This window comes from Tiliqua scincoides, chromosome 6 (assembly GCF_035046505.1).
Source record: "Tiliqua scincoides isolate rTilSci1 chromosome 6, rTilSci1.hap2, whole genome shotgun sequence".
NCBI classification, from domain to species: Eukaryota; Metazoa; Chordata; class Lepidosauria; order Squamata; family Scincidae; genus Tiliqua; species Tiliqua scincoides.
The window spans coordinates 75,743,400-75,749,897 of record NC_089826.1 but is presented as its reverse complement, the minus strand read 5'-3'; the positions used below and the strand labels follow the sequence as shown (position 1 = coordinate 75,749,897).

General features: G+C 42.3%; 1 pseudogene; it reads right to left on the bottom strand.

The window, feature by feature from the left end:
- Nucleotides 1-607: 607 nt before the first annotated feature.
- LOC136656773 (5S ribosomal RNA) lies at nt 608-727 on the bottom strand (annotated as a pseudogene).
- Between the last annotated feature and the right edge of the window lie 5,771 nt (nt 728-6,498).

Genomic DNA, 6,498 nt, shown 5'->3' with positions numbered 1-6,498 from the left:
TATTTTTTGGAAAACAATATCAAAAATGAAAGACTTCCAACAAAAGGCGTCGGGGAGGCTTAAAGATAAAGCTTATAACTGCAGATGCTATGAATGAGCGGACAGGCAATTGAAGGCGGGTAGGGAACTTTGGTTAGCACAAATATCAAGTCTTAAATATTTCAGGCGAATGAATGATGTAAGAAAAATCCTACAAAGAATATTTGTTCCATCATGAATCGTAAAATGCAATGATCCTTTTCCCCCTCCAAAGTACTTTTTAGTTAAAAGCAGTAATAATTGCATCCTTTGAGATAGTAATTAAAAATATAAAAGGGTGAATTGGAAATTAAAGGTAAACAGATAAGCCATGGTGTTTGTGCAACATGGAAGGGAACATATTGCAGGCCATATGCAACGGCCTCTGTAGATTGTTCGTTTTCTCAATGGAGGCCGGGAAACTTTGCAGGAGTTTCTGTATTTCATCACATCAAATGCAAATGATTCCAAATGGAAATGAAGGCCCTGGTTAGTCCCTGCAAAACAGCATAAACTTGAAAAGGTAGAATAATATGTTCAAACGTATTTGGCTGGTTGGCAACCTTCAGTCTCGAAAGACTATGGTATAAGCCTACAGCACCAGGTATTCCCAGGCGGTCTCCCATCCAAGTACTAACCAGGCCTGACCTTGCTTAGCTTCCGAGATCAGACAAGATCAGGCATGTGCAGGGTAACAGTTGCTGCATTTGGTCCGTTATCTTACATTGATAAAATAAAATAAACGCCTAGTACCAAGTGTTTGACAATCACTCCAATGACTTCACAATCATTGGTTATTCCAATGGGAATGAGGCCATATCTCAACAGCTGAAATTTGTATTTGAAAGGTTTCAGAGAGAGTGAAAAAGACCTGGAGCCCTATTGCTAATCAGTGTAGATGGAACTGAACTAGATAGACCAATGTTGGGAGATAGTATAAGATAGCTTCATATGTTAAAACTTATGGTAGGAACATATGTATTTGGCAACTGGGTAGAATACTATTGCTACATGTTTCCCCTACCCATATATTTGCTTTAAAAACATGAGAGTAAAAATGTAGAGAAGGGGACTAAAATATTTTAGGCCCCTCCACAGCCTTCCTCCTAGCCATAGTCACGGCCAGGTTTGTCCCCAAACCATAATTATTCAAACAGGCATGGTGCTTTGCCACATGAAGAAATAAAGACAAGCATGGGACAGTGTCGTGTGTAGATTCTCATTCTTACAGATTTCCCAATCTGTGAGTTGTGACCCATCAGGGGTTTGTGACCCAATGTACTGTGGATTGCAACCCCATGCACAATGCTCTGCTGCAAAGCCATTCTCGGAGCCACCAGCGATTTCTGTGGGTTGTGTCATGCTTGTGAACCACTCCATTGGCCTACATAGGCCCCAGAATGCCTCCCAGAAGGGACTGGAAGTCACAGAAGCAACCTGGACGTAAACCGAAAATTTTGTGTGTGACTCACATACGCAGTCACAGATAGACATAATACTGCTGTGAATACTAGTGTGATTCAGTAGCGTCGCTACAGACGTGGCACAGTAAATATTGTGGATACTGTAAGGCACCATGCAACCGGCCCCTCCCACTCACCACCCGAGCCATTCTAGGCGGTGACGGCAATTGTCACTGCCCAGAATGATTCCAACGATGAGTGGGAGGGGCTGGTCACACGGCACATTGCAGCACCCGCAATCCTTACCATGCCACCCCCTTTAGCTAAGCTACTGGTGTGATTCCTAAGAGGCAGCTTCCTTGAAAGCATGGTGGGTGATACAAGGGCAACATTAATTCTTGATCTGAATTCCATCCCATTCTTCACTCCCACTGTTCCAAATTCCTGCTATATTCTCCAACTAGCTCGGTGCTGCTCTGTGAATCCCACAAGTGCTATGCTCTCTACTTGGGAAATTTCATTATATATGGATCTGTGATGATTATGGATAATTATTCACTTAGCTAATCACAAATTGAAAAAGGGCCTTTCAAAAAACACCTTTCGAAATAGAACGCGATCGTTGTTGAAAGTATAATGTGACACTTGTCATGCTATTAAAATATTGCCTTCTGAGCATTGTTTACCACAGCCCTTGCCTGATTCCCTTGCCCCATGCAATGCGTCTGACATGCCTCCGATTTTCTCTGGCATCCTCATTTTAAGTACATAGATGATCTACAGCCGTTAAACTCCATTCTGATTTTTCTTTTGTGTGCTCTCCCACTGTGCCACAATATCATTATTCATACAGAGGCTGTCATGAATTTTATTTTAGTTCTTAGTCACTGAGGTGGAGCTCTGGAACCCAGAGCTAACTGCTTGGGCATTTAGGACATACAAGGAGAGGAACAGCTGTAGGCCCTAACAAATGATTATGTATGAAAAGATTCAGAGAACCAACTATTGTTGTGTTCTATCTCCTTACATGAACTTGTAGCACAGTCTGCTATTTTATGGTAGAACGCTGAGGAGATCCAATAAATCTTTTGTTTTCTTGAAGATCCAAGAAATATTTGTTTTCTTGAATGAAATGTGTCCATACATTAACTACATGGAAGAGCATTATTTAGTCAAGGAGAAGATTCTCACATGCAGCACTTCAGAACTTATAGATAAGAGTGGTCTACTGCAGAGTTTCTCAAACTGTAGGTCGGGACCCACTAGGTGAGTCACGAGCCAATTTCAGGTGGGTCCCCATTCATTTCAATATTAAAAATAAACTATTTTTATTTTAGACTTGATGCTAAAATAAAATATTTTATTTAGACTTGATGCTACCTACCATGGTCTGTGACTGCATTTGGGGAAATGTGACAGACCTGTACTTTTAACAAGCTACTCTGTATATGCTTTTAATAATAATAGTAAATGGGACTTACTTCTGGGTAAGTGTGGGTAGGATTGCAGCCTATGATTTTTAAAAATTTCCCAGCTTGATGATGTCACTTATGGTCATGACATCACTTCTGGTGGGTCCTGAAAGATTCTCATACTAAAAAGTGGGTCCTGGTGCTAAAAGTGTGAGAACCACTGGTCTATTGTGTTCTGCTAGAAGGTTTCTGTCTTCTAGATGGTATAGGTATAAAAGTTCATCTTTTTTTTTTTTTTGTACTTTCTTAAACAGGACTAACAAAAAGAGTGAAACTGAGATTGGATGTATTCAAATGTCGTTTGCATCTTGACTGCTAGCTGTTTGGCTGCATGTGATATAACCACTGGAACTTGCTTCTACACTACATTTTCTATCTGCAATGTGAAATAAGTTTTATGCATTGGGTTTGATATTATTACTTTAACAGTATTTATATACCGCTTTTCAACAGAAAGTTCACATGTATTGATACAAGTATGTTTATGTATTCTGTGTATTGATACAAGTATGTGCAGTAGTTCCTTGGTATCCAGGGGGGATTGGGTGCAGCCTCTCCCATGGATACCAAAATTAGCAGCTGCTGGATGCCAGCACCACAATAACTTACCTGAGGGTTGAGCTGGGCCCTCCAGAGGTCATGTTGGCCCGTGGCCCACTCCATGGGCCTCCCCCAAGGCTCAGAACACTTTCTGTTCGCCGCCACAACTTCTGGTCATGTCTGGGAGGCATTCCGAGGCCTAGGGAGGGCCATGGAGTGGGCTTTGGGCCTCCCCAGACCCAGAAAACCTTCCAGACAAGTCACAGGCATGAACCAGAAGTCATGGCTCATCGCAACTGGGAGGTATTCTGAGGCCCAGGGAGGCATGAGTAGGCATCCGTTTTTGATCAAAGCCACAAATGGTCAAAACCACAAGCTTGTGGATAAGGAGGTCCCACTGTAATCCATTTCAAGGCTATATCCTATAGAAAAGGCAAGAATCTTGTGAATGAAAATGTCCAGCTGCCATGGACAGCAATTGATATTATGCATTCAAGTGGAGATTATAGCCATATGAATTATCTGTTAGAATGCCCACATAGTCCTATCCTGTCATAGGATGGAAGTTCACTTGGGATTGCCTTAGCATCTCTGTTGCAGGTTTCATCTCCCAACAACCCCTGTAAAAGGAATTCGAAAGAGGTGGCTGGCTAGCTGGTTATCAGCTCTTGCTTAGGACTCCTTGGTTTGTTGGATCATACCGAGAGCCCTCTTGCCCAATATATTGCTCAATATATTTCTGTGGCTTCCACTATGACAACCTATACACAGTGGGAAGGTAAAAAAAATTCTAACCCACAGGATTTTTGCAAGATGATGACTGCCATTATAGCTGACTGTGGCAATTCCTATGCAGTTATCTTAAAAAAGATGATGTTAGGCAGAACATTCAGCCTGTTCAGGAGGAGAATGAACAAAACACAGTTTGGCTTTTCTGCTCTGCACTGTTAGGAAGTTACCACTGAAAGATGAGAGAGGAGGGTTGGCAGTGCACCAACAGAAGGCAAAGGCCTCCGGCAGCCTGCGCTGAACTATGAAATAGTTGATTCATGTCATTGCAGGTTGAGAAGGGATGTGTGTGCCATATGCACCCCTGCTGGGTTTGGTATTGGTCCGTGGCAAACATGTTTGAACAGGATGGAGAGCAGGCAAAATTGGAGGCAGTGCCAATCACTGGAAGGAAGGAGCGTGATAGGAGAGGTACAAGTAAACAGTTGGTTGAAATGAACTACCGAGACCCAAAGCCTTTCAAGTAAACAAAAATTCAAGCAAACAACAAAAAAAGCATCCATCCAACTTAATGCCATAGGTGAGAAGGTGGCGGCCTTCCTAATTACTTAGTGAGGAACCGCAGATTAAGACAAGGAGCTTGTTGACCCAGCTGATCAATACCCTGCTGCTGTATGTATCTCTGCTTGTGTGAATGTTTATGCCAATAAAAGTTGATGCACATAGCCTAATCTGCCCTGGAAGTTTTGCGATCCACCAAAAATTGGGCCCTGGACTCACTGGTGGGTCCTGGAACCACAATTTGAGAAGCACTGGATACTACAAATGAGATTACAAATATACTGCATTTGAGAATAAAAGTTAAAGAATGGGAATAAGCGTTGTTTAAAAATGTGCAGCTTCACCCCAAATTCTCTAATCTTGGGTTTTTGCTTCTGAAGTCTCATTTCTGACATAGCCAAATAGTTTGCCTCATTCAACATTCAACATTCACGTTCTTAGATTCCCCTGTTTTCTCCTCCTCGGTGCCATTTTGCTTCCTCTTCTTTTCTCTCACTGTTCTTGTTCTTGTTTGTTCTTTAATCTAGTAATTTTGTCTACAAGCCAGTGGTGTAGCTAGGGCATCTGTCATCCAGGGCCCATACGTTTTGACAACCCCATACACCCCATACATGCCCCCCCCCGGCCTCAGAAGGACACCTGGAGGCAAAAACTGGAAGTGTCTTTCTGAGGCCTCCAGGAAGACCTCCTGAGGCTCAGGGAGCTGCACATGGTCTCCTTGGGTCTCAGAAAGCTTCCAAAAGGCACCCTCTTGACACTCCCTCAAGGTGTGGTACTTAGGTCAATTGACTTCACACCCACCCCCTTAGCTACAGCACTACTACAAGCAGGCATGATAACTTCATGTCAGACAAAGGCTTGCAAAATCACGACAGTTACCACATCCAGTAGGGTTAAACAGCAATATGGGCAATGGAAGCCAAGGACTGCACAGCCCAAGAAGAAGGAACATGGTGTCAAGAACAGCCTGGAAGCAACTTGAATCCAAGTGAATTCACAAGTGCCAAAAAATGGGAGGTGTTTTTCAAGGCACAGGAAAATGAAGGAAGCCATTTCAGCACAGCCCTGGTTCCTACAGAAACCCCAAAAAGAAGCCAGACATATGCATATGGACAAATAACAGTGAGGATTGCTTATTGAAAACATTTCTGAATGCTTTAAAAAGACAGTCAAACGAAAAATTATGAGTGACGCATTAGCATGTATATTTACATGTTAATTATTGCTTTACTCTACTCCTGAATGTTGTTCGGCAACAGAGCCAATTTTCTTTTCCTCCTTTAATTGATTCTCTGGAAAAACCCTTCACATCCCTCCTCCTTTTTCTTTTCTTTTCTTCTTCTTCTGTAAGTGGCTTGGTTGAAAGAAGAGCTGACAGGGATTTGGATGGGAAAAATAGCAAAACAAGTGCAGCTTTCACTTGTGGGAAAGAACATTAGCCAGGCTTTGTTGTTTGTGTGAGAAACCACAGAGAGAGAGAGAGAGAGAGAGAGAGAGAGAAAGAGAGAGAGAGAACACCAGGCACAGAAGGTTTTCATAAGATTCTTCTGATAATACCTACTTAATCCATTCTGTACTTATAATAAAATTACTTACAACAACGCAGGCTTTTGCCAGTCTCACCCTGAAATGTGGAGCCAAATTCTGATCTCTGCTACTCTGTGTAAATCAGTAGGAGAGACGAGAGAACAAACTATTACAAATCCTTTTTTATGGCATGTCCCTGAAAAGAAGTGCTTGATGCCACAAAAAAAAGTGCTTATAAGGCAGAGGAG